This window comes from Peromyscus californicus, unplaced genomic scaffold, assembly GCF_007827085.1.
Source record: "Peromyscus californicus insignis strain IS unplaced genomic scaffold, ASM782708v3 Scaffold_4__1_contigs__length_199733344, whole genome shotgun sequence".
Lineage (NCBI taxonomy): Eukaryota > Metazoa > Chordata > Mammalia > Rodentia > Cricetidae > Peromyscus > Peromyscus californicus.
In genome coordinates this window covers 194375238-194396644 of record NW_026294562.1, presented here as the reverse complement: position 1 = coordinate 194396644, position 21407 = coordinate 194375238, and the positions used below count along the sequence as shown (strand labels likewise).

Sequence of the window (21407 nt, the reverse complement as noted above, 5' to 3'; positions counted from 1 at the left end):
AGGAAGCTGAGTTAAATCAGTATGTATATTTTAAAGATACTTTGACTTCAAAATTTGGATGTAAGGATATGTTGCTTTGGAAAAGAGTCTCTTTTGTTTCCACAGAAAGCAAGAGGCTATGGATTTGTTCCAGATTAAGACACATCAGGTTTGACCAGCCAAGACCACCTGAAAGGTCTCCGATGACACCATGGCCCAGATGATCCAACATCCAGAACCGTTTCAAGGCAACTGGCTCAGATGATACAGCCTCACGGACTACTCCATGATCCTAAAAATTTTCTTTGTTTCCCCAGAAGATACAGCGTCCCCCTCCAGCAGGAAGTAGTAAGAAAAGCTACGCCCAAATTCCCAAATATACCAAGCTGACTTTGGAGATGTGTAAAGGTTAAAACCTTCCTTTTTAAGAAAAGAAAAGGGGAGGTGCTGTGGGATGGTCTGTATGTCAAATGTGTTGCTGATTGGTCAATGAATAAATCACTGATTGGCAGTGGCCAGGCAGGAAGTATAGGCGGGACTAACAGAGAGGAAAATTGAGAGAACAGGAAGCTGGGGGGAGAGACACTGCCAGCCACCATCAGGACAAGGAAGATGTAAAGTACCAGTAAGCCACAAGCCACGTGGCAAGGTATAGATTAATAGAAATGGATTAATTTAAGCTGTAAGAACAGTTAGCAAGAAGCCTGCCACGGCCATACAGTTTGTAACCAATATAAGTCTCTGTGTTTACTTGATCGGGTTTGAGCGGCTTGGGACTGGCGGGTGAGAGAGATTTGTCCTGACTGTGGGCCAGGCAGGAAAACTCAAGCAACAGTCACATCTTATGACCCAGGGAAAAAAATGCTTACTGCTGTAGTGACTTTATGGTTTGCTCTCCTAGAAATGTGCTTTCAGGAGCTGGAGAACTACTACCTGGAGACACAATAAATATTTCTTCAAATTAGAACCTGATATTTCACCCTGGCCAACTTGAGCTTTCAATGCTGTGATATGAACATATTACTAAAGGATTAACAGTGCTAGGAGATGTGATTAGTCCCCACTAGTGAGGGAAAACTTGCTTTTTTTTCTACAAGGAAGGAGTAGAAGATTATGTCTGGATTACAGCAGAACCTTTAGGACTATGGTCTGTATTACTATGTCCTGTGATTAATGCCAGTGGGAAACTGAAACTAGAACTAATCCATGTAGAATGATAGAGAGCTCATGATTTTCAGAATGAAGTTAGAGATTACACATTCAGGGAAATTATCAATACCTTCAAAGGCGCTTGGCTATTGTGTGGAGAAATAAATAATGAGAGGTAGTAGTGTAAGTTCAGTAATACCAGCTAAGATTATATGAACAGCTGTGGAAATAAGAATTTTTTTGGTTAAGAACAACTTTTTGTGTATAAACAAGCATATATATATATATATATATATATATATATATATATATATATATAAGTATTTATGATTTAATTCAATATTTCTTATGGGTGAAGACAGTGATTGATATATTTATTCATGGTTACTAAAGTTATGGGGAGCAAAGACTAAGTATTCCTCAAGGGACATCACCATCTACTTTTAAATGTATAATGAATTTGACATTGTATTTAAGATTGTTGTATCATATTAGTTGAAACATGTGACCTGGTGATTGTTTTTATAAGGAATAAAACATGGCAGAAAGAGATTTGATTGTGTGTCATGTTGATGTACAATGGATTTTGATTGGTTAACCTCTGTTTACAACTGTATTGCATCAGAAATAATCTAACAAGCTATTAGGAAATCCTGTACCATATTATCTTAATGAGATTACTGGAAGCAGAAAGACTATCATAGACATGGGCATCATTTTCTAATAATAGACCACACAATATGTATAGGACAAAAAGTACAATTTTCGGAGACATTTCCTCACTCTTCTACCAAGTCAATCTTTACTGCTGCTCTGGAATTATTTCACTGATATTAGATCCAGAATCTTTATAATTTCAAGACAAAATGACAATCAGCATCTCTCCAGGAAACTTCACAGACTACAACACCAGATTTGGACTGCTGAGACATCTAGTCTCTTGAATTGAACTACTGAATTTTCAGTCTCTCCAGTGTAAGATATCTATTTCCATTGCTGACCAGCCTGGAACACAACATGGAAACCTATCTCATAAATCCCATAAATATAGACATATACGTACTCATTCTCTATGCTGTCTTACTTTAAAGAATCCAGACTAATACAATGCATTTTCTGTAGCTTCATCCTCTGCTGTGTAAGTAGTGGATATTATAAGTACTTATTAGCCTACTCACCAGACCTACTACTATTTGTTCATTCATACAATGGTCTAAACTCTCTCTAAAACAAAGAAATAAATAGTACTGTGTGTTTATATAAGCTTTATACCCCATAAACTCTCATAAAGACAGAAGTAGATAAAGCAAATACCTAACAGTTATTTTCTGCTAGACATACCTTTCTTTCTTTGGATCCATGCACTGATGTATTTGCAAAATTCTGCTGCAATAATGAAATGCTTGGCAGGTGGTGGTGGAGCACACCTTTAATCCCAGAACTTGGGAGGCAGAGGCAGGCAGATCTCTGCGAGTTCGAGGCTATCCAGGTCTACAGAGATAGATCCAGGAAAGGCACAAAGCTACAAAGAGAAACTCTGTCTTGAAAAACCAAATATATATATATATATATAATGAAATGCTTCACCTGCAGATATAAACATTACAGATGCTAATTTACTTAATATGTTTATAGTCTGAGAACTCAAACATCATTGGAGTGTCAGAGAAGTACTTGTCACCAGTATCTTTTGGTAAATGTAATGCAAATGAATGGAGAGAGAGACACACACAAAAGGAAACAGAGAGAGAAAGGCAGAAAGAGACAGAGAGATGAAAGAAGAAAGAGTAACTTTGAGCATAGTAAAATTTTTGCATGTTATTTTAATTCATTGGTATATTTTTGTAATGTAAAAATATTTCAAATTCAAATGTATTTCATTCATATTCTTCCCCTCTCACAAGTCCTTCCAGAATTTCTCCTTCTTCCTATCCTCCAAATTCATGTTCAGTCTCAAAAAACAAACAAGCTCAGTAAAAGAAAACACCCAAAACCCAAGATGTAGACAAATTTCTAAATAGTCTTTTAAAATAAACAACACAGAGACAAATATAGGGGTGAAAGCCTTAGATTTCAGGAAAGTAGGAATAGACACCAGCTACCTTACCCATTCAGCTCTGCAACTTCCAAAATTGAGCTACTCCCTGTCCACCCATGCCTTCATTACCTTGCTGTTCTGCCCTCTCATTGATTCTTAGCAGAGCTACTTCACTTCCTTGTCACTGCCTGTCTGTACGGACCTCCAAGTCTCTATGGCTGCAACATGGATTAAAGTCATGTGTCACCATGCTTGGCTGTTCCATAGTGTGTCTTTGAACACACAGAGACACTGCCTGCCAGGTGTTCGGATTAAGGGTGTGTGCTAACCCTGCCTGAATTGTGTTAATGGCTTATTATTTATGTCTACATTAGTTAGTCCAACGTTTACCGTTACCACACCTTCTGCATAATCCAGAAGGGAGGGGCATTGTGTTGTCATTGTTCCTTGAATAAGCATCCTTTCTAGGAATGCCGTGTTTACACTCCCTTTTCAAATGGCCTTGTTTACCACAACCACAACATCGGATATTTTTTCCTCAAAGCTTTTGAATATAACTGTCCTATCCACATAACATCATGGTCATGAGACTCAATATTAATTGTGTCCTTGATCCAATCCCCCAAGGGTGCTGACCTTGCCTTTAACAGCAAGATTATTCTTTGACATGCTGCATTTGCATTCTCAAAAACCAAAGATTCAATTATTACCTGTCTGACTTCTGAATTTGGTATTTTTCCATTTACTGCTGAAGATAGCCTTTATAAGAAATCCATCAAGGTTTCTCTGGGTCCCTGTAAAACTTTTGTGAATGATTCAACCTTTTTTCCTACTTTCTCAATTCTGTCCCATGCATTCATGGCTGCCATGGGGCATAGAATTAAGGTCTGGTTATCATATAAACATTGTCTTTGTATATCAGAGTATTCACATTCTCCAAGAAGCTGATGCTGGGAAACTTCCACACCTCTATTTCTCCATTGGTGTTCTGTTTTCTTAAGCTCATACTTAAGCCACGTTTGCCATTGCAATTGTAGTACAGACTCCAGGACAGATGTTACCAAACCTTTCCAGTCCTGAGGAATAATTCTATTACAAGTTCACTATGAGTTTAACATTTGCTTTACGAATAGAGAATACATGCCACATGATACTATCGTTCCTTAAATCTCCTTAAATCTAACATTTCCATTGGAATCTAATCAGCAAGTACATGCCCAGGAACAAGTAGTTCCTAGAAGGCTATCAGATAAATTAAGTTTGGTTGTTTAAAAACAGGCTGTCTCTCTGTATCCATATAATTCTACCCTGAAATAATTTCACCTTTAAATTTATTTGTCTGAATGAATTTCACTATAATTCATTTTAACAGGTTTTTCTAAAGCTTTTATCTTGGCACTTAAATTGACCAACAATTTAATACTGAAATAAGGACAATTAAATAATATCCATAATTGATGTTACATACAATCAACCTTCATTATACTCCCATTCAATTTTTCCATTTTCAGACTGCTTAATGGGTTATCAAATAAAGACCAATTGCCTTCCATTGTAAAAATATTTCCCAATTTTAATGTGGATAAAATTCTCCTTTAACTAGTTTCTCCCTTTAAGTTATCTTAATGGACTTACCAAGTCTGCATATAAAAGTAGAAGTCCAAGGGAATTTCAAAGCAACTACCTAGTGTGGTATCAGCAAAAAATCTGGAGAGAGAGAGAGAGAGAGAGAGAGAGAGAGAGAGAGAGAGAGAGAGAGAGAGAGAGAGAAGCAAGCATACTAGCCATGAAGAGAAAAAAAGCTTAAGAAAGTCTAGTCACATGTTCCGACCTGAGCCATGCAGGGACTAAGACAGAGGCTCTGTATCCCCATAAGCGATTTGGATGCCTGTAGCTAAGGCTGCTTGCACCTACAGTCAAGTGCAGCTCTGGCTGCATGTAGCCTGGATTGCTTGTAGCAAAGGCCAAGCCTGGGGGCTTGTAAGCTCCAACCAAGCCAGGGGCCTGTAACCGCTGGCCTGTAATGCCACCTATGGTGATATTTTATTTGTATTAAAATGTTATTTGTATGTTAATAAATAAAGTTGCCTGGGGGTTAGGGCTATTAGCAAGCTATAGGAAAGCAGGGCAGTGGTGGCATATGCTTGTAATCCCAGCACTTGGTAGGCAGAGCTGGGTAAGTCTCTGTGTGTTCAGGGATACAGCCAGTATTGGATACACATGCCTTTAATCTCAATACCAATCATAAAAAACCTGGAGGTCTATACAGACAGGCCATGACAAGGCGGTCATGTGGTTGGGTTTACAACCAATGAGAAGGCAGAACAGAAACTCTATATAAAGACTTTAACACAGGGGTAGCTCTGGTTCAGAGAGGTAGGACCACCGCAGGAGGAAGGGTAAGGTTTTAGCTCTTAGCTCTGATCTCTTGGCTTTCTTCTTTGCTTTGATTCTGTGTTTCTTATTTAATAAGATGGTTGGTTACACCTACAGCCACCAATGGTTATTTAATGAATTCTTGCCACCTGGGCACCAATTGTAGACAAATTTCTAAACAGTCTTATAAAATGTAAAACACAGAGCCAAATATAGGAGTGAAAGCCTCAGAGATCAGGGAAATAGTGATAGGCACCAGCTACCTTACCTCACTATCTCTATAACTTCCAAAAATGAGCTACTTCCTGTTTACCCATGCCTCTATTGACTGGCTGTTCTGTCCTCTCATTGGCTCTTGGCCCAGCTACCTCACTTCCTTGTCACTGCCTGTCTGTACAAACCTCCACATCTCTATGGTTGGTACTGGGATTAAAGGCACATGTCACTATGCTTGGCTGTTCCTTATTGTAAGTAAATTGGTCACAACAATTCTGGGTTTAGTCCCAGATTTTGGCACCAAAACATGAGTTTTACAACTTTGGGAAATGTGTCCTGACTACCTGGGAATCAGGCAACACCTTGAGCTGCTCAGGACATCTCAGATGGCTGAACTGCAAGGTATCCCAGACATCTCGAGCTGCTCAGAAAAACAGCTCTTCCCTGAAGGAGTCCCTGACACCTGGAGCTGTTTAGCACAGCTCTGATGACTGGAACTCCTAGGAGACTGTTTAGCTCTGGAACGAAGTTTTTCTGATTTTTCAGGAAAGTCAGGCCTGGAACTGCTTCAGCAAGGAAGGGTATCGTGACTGTTCAGGAAAGTCAAGGTATCCGGACTGTTCGGAAAAGTCAGGCTATACCTGGTGTGATGGGGGATGGTATCCCCTCAGGATATAGCAATCCTGCTCCTCTTCTGAAGAGCCGCTACAGCTGAGCTTTGCTCAGCCCCCACTTAAGGGGCCTTCCTAACAGAGCTCTGCTTCTCAGGCCTAAGAAATTGAAAAATGTAACAATCTCCTCCAGCTCAGGAGAAAACCATTACTTTTCAGCTCTCTCTTACTCTGTCCACTGAGGGATGTCTCAATACAGATCTTCTGTTCAGCTCCCCCTTGATCAATCCTCTATGGGATGTCTCAGCAAGGTTCTTCTGTTCAGCTCCCCCTTGCTCAATCCACTATGGGACATCACAGAAAAGTTCTTCTGTGCACCAGTGAATGAAGGTCTTCACACCCAAAACTTTTGAGAAAGAGAGTTATTTGGGAAGGAAGTATAGGACAATAGCTACCTCTACCAGGGTGGAGAGAACAGCTCACAACTGACCAGGCAGGGTGGTTTATATAGGATGTCCTGGAAGCAGAGTCAACCTGTGATTGGTTAGATATATTCATCTCCCCTAAACATAGAGATCTTTGGCGAAGGTCTGTAGAACGATTGTAAATCCAGAGTGTGTGAACAGACTGAGGGAAACATTGCTTTCCAAACACCACAGGACAAGTGAGTATATGAAGTTACAGTGATTGTGACAGTATTCACAAGACCTGTGATTGCTTAACTGAGAAAAAAAAATCTAGCATGGCACTGGGAAGTAGGCACAAAATCCCATGTTTCTTTTATTTTTCTTTTATAGAAAATAGATTTATTTCTCAAACAATATATACTGATTATAATTTACCCCCCCCCCACTCCTGGTTCCTTCTAACAATTCCTGCTCTCTGGATCCACTCCCTTTTTGTCTCTCATAAGAAAAGAACGGGCTTCTAAGAGAAAGCAACCAAACATGACAACCTAAAACATAGTTAGATGAAGCCAAAATATAATATCCAAGTTCAATATAGAGTGAGTTGCCTCGATTTGTTCCTTGTTTTCAGGGAGTTTTTATGATTTTCTCTCTATTTAAGTTCATGTTTTTTCTGGGCTAGCTGCAAATTGCCTTTATTATGCTGAGGTATATCTCTTGTATCTCTAATTTCTCCAGTAATTCTATCATAAAGAGGCATTGAGTGTTGTCAAAGGCCTTTTCTGCATTCAATAAGATGGTCCTGTGGGATTTTTTTCTTTCAGTTTGCTTATGGTGGATTACATTTACTGATTTTCATCCGTTGAAGCATGTTTGCATTTCTAGGATGAAGCATAGTTAATAATAGTGAATGACCATTTTGATGTGTACTTGGGTCCATCTGTTTAGCATATATTGAGAAAATATTCATCCCTGTTCATGAGGGAAATTGGCCTGTAATACTTTTTATTCATTATGTGCTTATTTGGTTAGGACAATGAATTGGACAATGTTCCTTTCTTTACATTTTGAGAAATAATGTGAGATGTATTCATGTTAAGAATTTTTTGAAATTCTGGTAAAATGCTGCACTGAAACTATCTGATCCTGAGGTGTTTTTCTTTTTCTTTTTGGTTGTGAGAGTTCAAATTTTTGCTACTATTACACGACTAGCTATAGGTCTGTTTAAGTTGTTTGTCTGATCTTGATATAACTTTGGTAAGTGGTATGCATTGAGAAAATTATCTGTGTCTTTTACATATCTAAGTGGAATCAAGATATTTAAAATATGTCCTTACATTTTCTGCATTTCATTTGTGTCTGTTGTTATGTCCTCCTTTTCATTTTTGTTTTCTAATTTGGGATTTTTTTTCTCACAAATTTGATTAATTTGGACAAGGGTATTTTAGTCTTATCAATTTTTTTATAGAACCAACTCTTGTTTCATTGATTCTAGGATTCATATTTGTTTTAGTTTCTAGTTTATTGATTTAAGCCTTGAGTTCAATTATTTCTTGCTGTCTAATTTTGGGTGTGATTTCTACTTTTTCTCTACAGATTTCATGTGTACTGTTATGTTAGTAGTGTATGTTATTTCTACTTTTTTCATGTAGGCATTCAGTGCTATGGACTCTCCTCTCAGTACTGTCTTCACTGTTTCCTATACCCAGTTATGGTATGCTTTGTAATAATTTTCCATCGATTTTAGCAAGTCTTTAATTTCTGTCTTAACCCATTTTTCATTCAGTAGTTAGTCCTGTATTTTCCACAGGTTTGTAAACTTTCTCCTGTTTCTATTGTTGTTGATTCCAGATATAAACATGGTGCTCAGATAGGATGCAAGGTGCTGTTTCAATTTTTCTTGTATCTGTTGATACTTGCTTTGTAACTGAGCATGTGGTCAATTATGGACAAACTTAGATGAGCTGCTGTGAAAAAGTATTTTTTGTGCATATTTGAGTCAAAGATTCCAAAAATAACTCTTAGAACCATGTGGTTTTTTTTTTTTAATGTCAGCAAGCTTCAGTATTTTTCTGCTTAATTTTTGTCTGCATGCCTGGTCCATTGATGAGAGTGGGGCATTGTAGTCTTCCACTATCAGTGTTTGAGAGTCAGTATGTCACTTAAGACATAGTAGTATTTTATTTATGTACTAGTGTATCCTTAATTTTAGTGCATAGATGTTAAGAATTGCAACGTCCTCTAGGTGAGGTATTTCTTTGATGAGTATGTAGTGACATTTCCTATTTCTTCTCATCAATTTTATTTTGAAGTGTATTTTATCAGATATTAACATGGCTGCACCTGAGTGCCTGTTAGGTCCTTTGCTTGGAATATATAGTTCTGATAATTTTACCTGAGGTGATATCTATTCTTGATGTAAATGTGTGTCTCCTAAGCAGATGAATGGATTCTGTTTTCACATCCATTCTATCAGTGTGTGTAATTTTATTGTGGAAATGAAATCATTGATATTGAGAGAGAGTAATGACAAATGATTGTTGATTCCTGTTATTTTGTTGTTGTTTTGGTGGTGGTGGTAGTAGTAGTGCCTGTGTTGTGTGTATGTGTGTGTGTGTGTGTGTGTGTGTGTGTATGTGACGTGTGTGTGTGTGTGTGTGTGTGTGTGTGTGTCTTTACTCTTCTGATTTGCTTGTCTGGAATCATTTATTTCCTGTGTTTCTAGGGTGTGAATAACCTCTTCAGGTTATATGATTTCTCTAGTGCCTTTTGTAGGAAAATATTTATAGACAGTTATTTATAAATTTACTTTTTTATAGTTTAATGTATTTTAATAGCAAACTTACAGGAACAGCACAGAAGACAGACAACATTAAAAACATGTACTTGCATGTAGGATAACTTAGTTACAAAAATATAGTGAATGGATGGAATCTGCTGTATGATAAAAATGCTACAAACACCATTTAGTTGCCGTCAATAAGAAAATTTACTTATTTATAAAAAGCCCAAATGCTGGCATTGTCCAGAAAATTTTAACAGGTTTATTTATAATTGTTATAAAGTTGAACTGTTGAAATGTGTTCACTGAAACATTTTGCTTGCATTAATGCTTTACATCTTGCATTTATGTTAAATATTCACACACAAATGAAAATGGAAAAACTGCCAATACCTGATTTCTGTCCCCTATTTTTACACTCACAATCATATACTTAGGTACCTTTTGACCCCATGGAAAAAATATCTAACATTCAGAATTACTGATAACAGGAAGAAGAGGAAAAAATTTTTTGAGAATGAAATGTTTCACCTCATAGTGGACTCTTAAGCACATTCTCTGCATATGCAGCATGCTAGCTAGATATCTTGTGGCATAATTGTTACACTTTGAGCATGTATAGCACACAGGTTGGTATCTTCAAAAAGGCCAACCAGATAAGCCTCACTTGCCTCCTGCAAAGCACCAATCAAATATCTTATTTTGTCCATCAATGGTGACAGTAAATTTTACTGGGTATAGTAGTCTGTTTTGACATCAAATGCCTCATAGAGTCTGTATAATATTTACCAATGACTTTCTGACTTTTACAGACTTCACAACCACCCCCCAAATGCCAGGCGGTGGTGGAGCACACATTTAACCCCAGCACCCAGGAGGCAGAGGCAGCCTGGAGGACAGAGTGAGTTCTAGGAAAGGAGCCATAAATACACAAAGAAATCCTATCTCAAAAAAACAAAAAAGAAAGAAAGAAAAAAAAAGACTTCACAGAGAACTTAGGTGTTAGGCTCTGCCTTTATGTGTTAATTGGTTAATTGATCATTTTCCATTTCATCTTTTAATAAACTTCTTTATTTTATATATTCAGTATTTTTATTATGTACCAAGGGAAATTGTCTTTCTGGCTCAGTCTACTTGTTGTTCTGCTTGCTTCCTGTACGTTTTTAGGTACTTACTTCTTTATGTTGGGTAAGGGCACCTGATATTTAAATAATTTCATGCCTTTGACCTGAGCTTCTTCTTCTAGTCCAATTATTCTTTTTTTTTTTTGCAATACAATTAAGTTCTACATATCAGCCACGGATTCGCTTGTTCTCCCCACTCCTGCCCACCTCATCTTCCTCCCAGCCCACCCCCCATTCCCACCTCCTCCAGGGCAAAGCCTCCCCTGTGGACTGAGATCAACCTGGTAGACTCAGTCCAGGCAGGTCCAGTCCCCTCCTCCCAGGCCAAGCCAAGTGACCCTGCATAGACCCCAGGTTTCAAACAGCCAACTCATGCAATGAGCACAGGACCCGGTCCCACTGCCTGGATGCCTCCCAAACAGATCAAGGCAATCAACTGTCTCACCCATTCAGAGGGCCTGATCCAGTTGAGGACCCCTCAGCCATTGGTTCATAGTTCATGTGTTTCCATTCATTTTATCTATTTGTCCCTGTGCTTTATCCAATCTTGGTCTCAACAATTCTCGCTCATATAAACCCTCCTCTTTCTTGCTAATTGGACTCCCAGAACTCCACCTGGGGCCTAACCATGGATCTCTGCATCAAGATCCCTCAGTCTTTGGATAGTGTTTCTAGCACGACAATTAGGGTGTTTGGCCATCCAATCACCAGAGTAGGTCAGTTCGGGCTGTCTCTCGACCATTGCCAGCAGTCTATTGTGGGGGTATCTTTGTGGATTTCTGTGGGCCTCGCTAGTACTTTGCTTCTTCCTATTCTCATGTGGTCTTTATTTACCATGGTCTCCTATTCCCTGTTCCCCCACTCTGTTATTGATCCAGCTGGGATCTCTCAGTCCCCCAAGCTCTCCTTCCCTCGACCCTTGCCCTTCATTACCCCAACTCATATCCAGGCTATTCATGTAGATCTCTTCCATTTCTCCATCATTGGGTGATCCCTGTGTCTTTCTTGGGGTCCTGTTTTCCAGGTAGCCTCCCTGGTGATGTGAGTAACAGTCCAGTCATCCTTGTTCCACATCTAGTATTCTCCTATGACTGAGTACACACCATGTTTGTCTTTCTGAGTCTGGGTTACCTCACTCAGGATGGTTTTTTCTGGAAACATCCATTTGTTTGCCAACCACATGATGTCATTGTTTTTCTCTGCTGAGTAGTATTCCATTGTGTATATGTACCACATTTTGTTTATCCATTCTTCAGTTGAAGGGTATCTAGGTTGTTTCCAGGTTGTGGCTATTACAAACAATGCTGATATGCACATACCTGAGCAAGTGCCCTTGTGGTATGATTGAGCATTCCTTGGGTATATGCCCAAGAGTGGTATAGCTGGGTCTTGGGGGAGATTGATTCCCAATTTTCTAAGAAAGCGCCATAGTGATTTCCAAAGTGGATGTACAAATTTGCAATACCACCAGCAGTGGAGGAGAGTTCCCCTAGCTCCACTTCCTCTCCAGCATAAGGTGTCTTCAGTGTTTTTTCTCAGCCATTCTGACAGGCGTAAGGTGGTATCTCAGAGTTGTTTTGATTTGCATTTTCCTGATGATTGGGGATGTTGAGCAATTCCTTAAATGTCTTTCAGCCATTTGATTTTCCTTTGTTGAGAATTCTCTCTTTAGTTCTATAGCCTATTTCTTAATTGGACTGTTGGGCATTTTGATGTCTAATTTCTTGAGTTCATTATATATTCTGGATATCAGTCCTCTGTCAAATGTGGGATTGGTGAACACCTTTCCCAATTCTGTAGGCTGTCACTTTGCCTTGTTGACCATATTCTTTGCTCTACAAAAGCTTCTCAGAGCCGGGCGGTGGTGGCGCACGCCTTTAATCCCAGCACTCGGGAGGCAGAGCCAGGCGGATTTCTGTAAGTTCGAGGCCAGCCTGGGCTACCAAGTGAGTTCCAGGAGAGGCTCAAAGATACACAGAGAAACCCTGTCTCGAAAAACCAAAAAAAAAAAAAAAAAAAAATCTTTGCCGGGCGGTGGTGGCACACGCCTTTAATCCCAGCACTCGGGAGGCAGAGCCAGGCGGACCTCTGTGAGTTCGAGGCCAGCCTGGTCTCCAAAGCGAGTTCCAGGAAAGGCGCAAAGCTACACAGAGAAACCCTGTCTCGAAAAACCAAAAAAAAAAAAAGCTTCTCAGTTTTAAGAGGTCCCATTGATTGATTGTTTCTCTCAGTGTCTGTGCTACTAGTGTTATATTTAGGAAGTGATCTCCTATACCAATGTATTCAAGACTACTTCCTACTTTCTCTTCGAGCAGGTTCAGAGTAGATGGATTTATGTTGAGGTCCTTGATCCACTGGGACTTAAGTTTTGTGCACGGTGATAGATATGGATCTATTTTCTGCCTTCTACATGTTGATATCCAGTTATGCCAGCACCATTTGTTGAAGATGTTTTCTTTATTCCATTGTGCACTTTTGGCTTCTTTGTCAAAAATTGTATGTTCAAAGATTAATGTCAGGGACTTCAATTTGATTCCATTGGTCCACATGTCGGTTTTTATGCCAGTACCAAGCTGTTTTCATTACTGTAGCTCTATAGTAGAGCTTGAAGTCAGGGATCATGATGCCTCCAGAGGTTGTGTTATTGTACTGGATTCTTTTGGCTATCCTGGGTTTTTTGTTTTTTCATATGAAGTTGAGTATTATTCTTTCCAGGTCTGTGAAGAATTGTGTTGGTATTTTGATGGGGATTGCGTTGAATCTGTAGATTGCTGTTGCTAAGATTGCCATTTTTACTATGTTAGTCCTGCCTATCCATGAGCATGGGAGATCTTTCCATTTCCTGACATCTTCTTCAATTTCTTTTTTCAGGGACTTAAAGTTCTTGTCATATAGGTCCTTCACTTGCTTGGTTAGTGTTACCCCAAGATATTTTACATCATTTGTGGCTATTGTAAAGGGTGATATATCTCTGATTTCCTTCTCAGCTTCTTGTCCATTGTATATAGGAGGTCTACTGAATATTTTGAGTTGTTCTTGTATAATGCTATGTTGCTGAAGGTGTTTATAAGCTGTATCAGTTCCTTGGTGGAATCTTTGGGGTCACTCATGTATACTATCATGTCATCTGCAAATAGGGAAAGCTTGATTTCTTCCTTTCCAATTTGTATCCCATTAATCTCCTTATGCTGTCTTATTGCTCTGACTAGAACTTCAAGTACTATATTGAATAAGTATGGGGAGAGCAGACAGCCTTACCTCATTCCCGATTTTAGTGGAATTGCTTTGAGTTTCTCTCCATTTAATTTGATGTTGGCTGTTGGCTTGCTGTAAATTGCTTTTATTATGTTTAGGTATGTTCCCTGTATTCCTGATCGCTCCAAGACCTTTATCATGAAGGGGTGTTGGATTTTGTCAAATGCCTTTTCTGCATCTAGTGAGATGATCATGTGGTTTTTTTCTTTCAGATTGTTTATATGGTATATTACATTGATGGACTTTCATATGTTGAACCACACTTGCATCCCTGGGATGAAGCCTGCTTGATCATGGTGAATAATTGTTTTGATGTGTTCTTGGAGTCTGTCTGACAGTATTTTATTGAGTATATTTGCATCAATGTTCATGAGGGAGATCGGCCTGTCGTTCTCTTTCTTTGTTGTATCCTTGTTTGTTTTAGGAATCAGGGTAATTGTAGCCTCATAGAAGGAGTTTGGTAATGTTCCTTCTGTTTCTATTGTGTGGAACAATTTAGAGAGTATTGGTATTAACTCTTCTTTGATGATCTGGTAGAATTCTACACTGAAAACATCTGGTCCTGGGCTTTTTTTTTTGCTTGAGCGAATTTTAATGACTGTTTCTATTTCGTTAGGGGTTATTGGACTATTTAAATAGTTTGTCTGGTCTTCATTTAACTTAGGTATGAGGTACCTATCCAGAAAGTTATCCATTTCTTTTAAGTTTTCCAGTTTTGTGTAGTAGAGCTTTTTGAAGTATGATATGATGATTCTCTGATTTCCTCAATGCCTGTTGTTATGTCCCCCTTTTCATTTCTGATTTTGTTGATTCAGATGCTCTCTCCCTCTGTCTTTTGGTTAGTTTGGATAAGGGCTTGTCTATCTTATTGATTTTCTCAAAGAACCAACTCTTTGATTAATTAATTTTTTGTATTGTTCTCTTTGTTTCTGTTTTATTGATTTCAGCTCTCACTTTGATAATTTCCTGGCATCTATTTTTTCTGGGAGACTTTGCTTCTTCTTGTTCTAGAGCTTTCAGGTGTGCTGTTAAGTCACTAGTGTGAGATTTCTTCAACTTCTTTATGTGGGCATTTAGTGCTATGAATTTCCCTCTTAGCACTGCTTTCATAGTGTCCCACAGGTATGGGTATGTGGTGTCTTCATTTTCATTGATCTCTAGGAAGTCTTTAATTTCTTTCTTTATTTCTTCCTTAACCCATTTGGTGATTCAGTTGAGTATTATTCAGTTTCCATGAGATTGTAGGTTTTCTGTAGTATTTTTTGTTGTTGAAATCTAACTTTAGACCATGGAGGTCTGATAGAACACAGGAGGTTATTCCAATTGTTTTGTATCTGTTTAGATTTGTTTTGTGGTCAAGTATGTGGTCGATTTTAGAGAAGGTTCCATGGGGTGCTGAGAAGAAGGTATATTCTTTTTTGTTAGGATGGAATGTTCTGTGGATATTGATTAAGTCCATTTGAGTCATGACATCAGTTAATTCCTTTATTTCTCTGTTAAGTTTCGATATCGGAGAAGTATCCAGTGGTGAAAGTGGTGTGTTGAGGTCTCCCACTATTAATGTGTGGGGTTTTATATGTGGTTTAAGCTTTAGTAATGTTTCTTTTACATATGTGGGTGCCCTTGTGTTTGGGGCATAAATGTTAAGAATTGAAACTTCATCTTGGTGGATCTTTCCTGTGATGAGTATGTAATGTCCTTCTTGATCTCTTTTGATTGATTTTAGTTTGAAGTCTATTTTGCTGGATATCAGGATGGCTACACCCGCTTGTTTCTTAAGACCGTTTGATTGGAAAATCTTTTTCCAGCCTTTTATTTTTAGGTAGTTTCTATCTTTGAATTTGAGATATGTTTCTTGTATGCAGCAGAAAGATGGGTCCTGCTTTTTCGCATCCATTCTGTAAGCTTACGTCTTTTATATGTGAATTAAATCCATTGATATTAAGGCATATTAATAACCAGTGATTGTTCGTTCCTGTTATTTTTGGTGGTAATATGTGTGTACATCTCTTCATTAGGGTATACTTCTGTGGCTTTATCTATTGCCTGTGTTTTTGAGGGTGTATCTGACTTCCTTAGGTTGGAATTTTCCTTCTAGTGCTTTTTGTATTGCCTGTTTTTTGGATAAGTATTGTTTAAATCTGGCTTTGTCTTGGAATGTCTTGTTCACTACATCTATGATGATTGAAAGTTTTGCTGGGTATATTAGTCTAGGCTGGCCTCCATGGTCTCTTAGTGTCTGCATTACATCTGTCCAAGTCCTTCTGGCTTTCAAAGTCTCCATTGAGAAATCGGGTGTTATTCTGATGGGTTTGCCTTTATAAGTCACTTGGCCTTTTTCCTTTGCTGCTCTTAATATTCTTTCTTTATTCTGTATGTTTAGTTGTTTAATTATTATGTGGTGAGGGGACTTTTTTGGAGGTCTAGTCTGTTTGGTGTTCTATAGGCTTCTTGTATCTTCATAGGCATTTCCTTCTTTAAGTTGGGAAAGTTTTCTTCTATGATCTTGTTGAATATATTTTCTATGCCCTTGAGTTGGTATTCTTCTCCTTCTTCTACCCCTATTATTTGTAGGTTTGGTCTTTTCATGGTGTCCCAAATTTCTTGGACATTTTGGTTCATGACTTTGTTGGTATAGTGTTTTCTTTGACTGATGAATCTATTTCTTCTACTCTATCTTCAAAGCCAGAGATCCTCTCTTCCATCTCTTGCATTCTGTTTGTTATACTTGCATCTGAAGTTCCCGATCATTTACTCAGGTTTTCTATTTCCAGCATTCCCTCTGTATGTCTTCTTCATTTTTTCTATTTTCCTTTTCAGGTCTTGGACTGTTTCATTCATTTGTTTCATTGCTTTTTCTTGATTTTCTTTCAGTACTTTATTGTTTTCTTCCAGGACTTTATTGTTTTCTTCTAATTTGTTTGCCCTTTCCTCTAGTTGTTCACAGCGTTCTTCCCATTTTTTTTGTCTTTTCCTCTACACAAGCCTCTACCTTCTTCATGATGTCATTCATAAGGCTGTTTTCTTCTGCTTCTTCCAATTTTTGTTGTTCATGTCTAGATTTTGGAAGAGGGCTCAGTTCTGGTGATGCTGTATTGCTCTTCATTTTATTGTATAATTTTCTGCCTTGATATCTGCCCATCTCCTTGTGGTTCATTCTTGGTCTTATCAGCGCACTTGGTTCAGGAAGTCTCTCGCTCTTGTCCAGATGGGAGCTCTCTTGTCCAAATGGGAACTCCAGTGCAGGATGGGAGCTCTTGTCCAGACAGGAAGTCCGGGGCAGTATGGGTGCTCTTGTCCAGAAAGGAAGGCCGGGGCAGGATGCAAGCTCTTGTCAAGAAGGGAAGTGTGGGGCAGGATGGGAGCTCTTGTCTCTCTCTCTCTGGTCCAAAAGGGAAGTCCGGGGCAGGATGGAAGTTGGGGCCAGCCTCTAAGTCTCAGGAAGTGGCTGGTGTCTCAGGCGGATGGGTGTTGGGCAGGGCATGGAGATTGCAGGATCTTCCGAGGGTCTTGGAGAAGGGGCTCCTTCCATGTAGGGCTAGAAGGGAACCTGCCCGGTGACCAGAACCTGTGGCCAAGTTTGGCAGGTCTTCCCCAGAGTGGCTGGTGCCCAGGGATGGGGTCCGGGCTGAGTTACCTCTGGTCCAGAAGGGAAGTCCGGGGCAGGATGGGAGCTGGGCGCCGGTCTCTAAGACTCAGGAAGTGGCTGGGGTTTCAGGCAGATGGGCGTGGGGCAGGGTGTGGAGATTGCAGGGTCTGCTGGGTGTCTTGGAGAAGGTGATCCTTCCAGGTGGGGCTAGAAGAAACCCTGCCTGGTGGCCAGAACCTGTGGCCAAGTTGGGCAGGTCTTCCCGGGAATGGCTGGTGCCCAGGGACGGGGTCCTGGCTGAGCCAGGACACTTACCTCTGGTCCAGAAGGGAAGTCTGGGGCCAATTATTCTTAAATTTGGTCTTTCCATAATATTCCAGATTTTCTGAATGCTTTGTGCCAGGACTTTTTAAGATTTTACGTTTTCATTACTAAGGTATCTGTTTCTTCTATTGTATTCAGCATCTAAGATTCTCTTTTCCACCATTTATATTTTGTTGGTGAGGTTTGTATGTGAGGTTGTTGTTTGACTTCCTATATTTTTAATTTCCAGATTGTCCTCAGTTATGGATTTAGTTATTGATTCTATTTCCATGTTCCTCTCTTGAACATTTCTATGCATTTCCTCCCATTGTTTATTTATGTTTTCATAGATGTCTTTAAGGGATTTATTCTTTTCATCTTTAAAAACCTCTATTATATGCCTAAATGATATTTTCAGTTCTTGGTCATGTGATCCAGCTGTGTTGCCCCACTCAGTGGATACTGCAGTAGTGTTGTGTGGCTCTAGTGGAGACATAGTGTTCTGATTATTATTGATTGTGTTTTTACATCAATGTCTAGGCATCTAGGTTTAGTATTACTATAATTCTAGGTGTTGATATCTGGACTAGTCTTTATTTTGTGGACACTGTGTTTTTTTAATTTCTATTGCCTTCTCCCATTGTTAGGAGAGTAGTGTGTCTGATGTTACCTGGTAGGAACTTTGTCTATGATCGTTATAACTTTGGTCACTGACCGTTCGGGGTAAAATATGTTTCTAGTTATTGTGAGATGACACTTAGAAATGGAGATGAGCTTAGAGGGTATCTGAATGAGTCCAAAGGCAGGAGGAGACAAGGTATTCCACTGATATCTGCTTATTTTCCAGGGAACAGGCCTGAGGAGAGTCTTGTTGGCACTGCAGATTGAAATAACAATGTATGTGGTGAGGAAGGCTGGAAGAAAGGGTCTATATGATTCACTGGAGACGGGTCTATTGGAGAGGGGGGCCTCAGTAGGTGATCTGTTACAGAGCTGGGGGTGAGTGCAGGGGTTGGAGGTGGAATGAAAGAGTCAGAGATGAATATCTGCAGTTAACCTACCTGCATCTCTGCATTGGAAGGAATCCCTGCATTCCTACCAATGGGAGGAGATGAATAAAACAGTTCAAGACATGGAAGAAGAAACAGAATTAATAAAGAAATCCATAACTTAGGAACATCTGGAAATTAAAAATTACAGATTTTACTTGTATTAAATCTTCTCATTTTGCTTTTTCCTACCTCTACTCCACTGAGTTTCTCCCTAGCTCCCCTCCCATCTGGATGCACCCCTTCTGTCTCATTAAAAAACAAACAAGCTTCTGAGGGATAATAATAAAATAAAATGAGTCCAAAAAATAATGGAGTAAAACAAAGTCAGCAAAGAGATGGAAAAGATTCCAAGAAAAGGACCAAGAAGCACATAGTCACAGAGAGCCACTTTTTCACTCACTCAGGACTCAAAAAAAAAAAAAACAGAAGCTACAATATTTATTTATGCAAAGGGCCTGAATGGCCAAGATACTGAGAGAGAGACAGAGACAGAGACAGAGACAGAGAGAGAGAGAGAGAAGCAGAGAGACACAGAGAGGAAATAAAAATAAAAGAAAAAATTCAAATGCATTTAAAAAACAGAAAGATTAAATTTAAAATATTTTCTAAAAGTCCTGGCACAACACAATGAAGCAAAGAACCTCCTCTCTACTCTGTGAAGATAGAAGAGCTGTTTGGACCCAAAATTCATCAAGGATGTCTTTCCAGTCTCAAGCAGCCATTGTCTGTGGCACTCCTCTACACAGGGGAGTTAACAAGTTGGCTGCAACCAAGTGCTGCCAGATCCAGTCTGTGGACCTTAACCTGAACCCAATGTGGTGAGGAAACAGAAATTGGTAGAGGAAAGAAGAATTTCCCAGGATTCCAACCATAGTCTATGCAAAGAATATCACCTCCATGGCCATCTCACCTGCAACCATGCTCTCAGATCCTGCTTGCTAAGGATGAAACTGTGCCTGAAAATGTTAAGCACAGGCTGCATGCACCATGTGAAACCAAGTCTTCCAATTCATAGTTAGTCTCTCACTGTGCTTCTTTAACTTGTTAGGTCTTAGGATAAAGATTTATTTAAAAGAGTTGCTTTATAATTTTAGACACATTATAGTGTATAGGAATTTACTATGAATGCATCACTCAATTCTTCCACGAATCTCAATTAATTGAAAGTCACTGCTACAGAGAAAAGTAATGACATCATGAGGTTTGCAGGCAAATAGATGGAACTAGAAAGTATCATCCTGGGTGATGTAACCCAGACTCAGAAGGACAAATGTAGTATGTACTCACTCATAAGTACACACTAGATGTAAAGCAAAGTATAACCAGACTGCAATCCACAGCTCCAGGGAGGCTAGCTAGTAAGGAGGACCGTAGGAAAGATGCAAGCATCGCCCAGCAATGGAGAAGTACTTGAGATCTCCATGAGTAAACTGGGGTTGAGAGGTGATAATGGAGGGCAAGCGATGGGGGAATGAGAGCCTAGCGAAATGAGAGGCTCAGGCTGGAATGGGAACAGAGTTGGAGAACAAGGAAAGAAATACCATGATAAATAAAAACACCATGGGGGTAGGGAGAAGCAGAAAGCTAGGGAGGTTCCCAGGAATTCACAAAGATGACTCCACCATAGATTACTGGCAATGATCAGTGGGGTGACTGAGTTGACCTACTGTGGTGATCGAATGGCTGAATACCCTAACTGTCATTATAGAACTCCCATCCAGTGACTGATGGAAGCAGATGCAGAGACCCATGGCTGGGCCCCAGGTAGAGCTCCAGTGGTCCAATCAATGAGAGAGAGGAGGGATGCTATGAGCAAGAGATATCGAGACCATGATTGGAAAAAATAGAGACAACTAGCCAAACTAGTGGAGACACATGAACTGTGGACCAATAGCTGAGGAGCCCCCATGCTACTGGACTAGGCCCTCTGGATAAGTGAGACAGTTGTTCAGCTTCAACTGTTTAGGGGGCCCCTAGGCAGTGGGAATGGGACTCAATCTTAGTGCATGATCCGGCTTTTGTAGCCTAGTGCCTATGGTGGGTCACTTTGTACTTTGTGCAGCCTTGGTGCAGGAAGAAGGGGCTTGGACCTGCCTTAACTGAGGCTCTGCTGACTCTCCATGGGAGACCTTGCCTGTAGGAGGTAGGAATAAGGGATAGGTTGGGTGGGAGGGCTTGATTGTGGGAGGAGGCAGGACAGAGGAATCAGGGGTTGGTATGTAAAATGAATACAAAATCTCAATTAAAAATGGGGAAAAAGAAAAAAAAAGAAAATCACTGCTACAACTAACATTATACTAGTAAAGTGAGAAAAGTTTTGCTCAATTAAAAGTTTGTATATTAATACTTGATTAATGTGATCAAATAGGATTTAAACTGAAACAAAGATACAGAATAACATGATATATAAATATCTCAAATAAAACATTGGTTAATTATAGAAATAAAGAGCAACACAGTCTTATTTTAATACAGTTACACCACTTTTATCTAGCATTCTATACTTTTGTAGTAAAACACTCCAAA

General features: G+C 39.4%; 1 pseudogene; it reads right to left on the bottom strand.

The window, feature by feature from the left end:
- LOC128124287 (vomeronasal type-1 receptor 4-like) overlaps window positions 1-19807 on the bottom strand; it is a 53519-nt pseudogene extending 33712 nt beyond the window's left edge.
- Window positions 19808-21407: the final 1600 nt, after the last annotated feature.